The following is a 229-nucleotide window of genomic DNA, read 5'->3' as shown; positions in this document are numbered from 1 at the left end:
CAGTTTCTCATATACTATTTACTTTAGTCTTAAGCTAGACTTAGGTTTAGGCCGGGTCCTCCGGACCCGCCCCTACTTAAGAGAATTACAGTTTCTCATATACTATTTACTTTAGTCTTAAGCTAGACTTAGGTTTAGGCCGGGTCCTCCGGACCCGCCCCTACTTAAGAGAATTACAGTTTCTCATATACTATTCTTTTTATAGATGATGCATTGTCAGACGACAGCC

The sequence above is a fragment of the Palaemon carinicauda genome, chromosome 26 (genome assembly GCF_036898095.1).
Source record: "Palaemon carinicauda isolate YSFRI2023 chromosome 26, ASM3689809v2, whole genome shotgun sequence".
Classification (NCBI taxonomy): domain Eukaryota; kingdom Metazoa; phylum Arthropoda; class Malacostraca; order Decapoda; family Palaemonidae; genus Palaemon; species Palaemon carinicauda.
The sequence above is the reverse complement of the archived record's forward strand: the minus strand, read 5'-3'. Positions refer to the sequence as shown.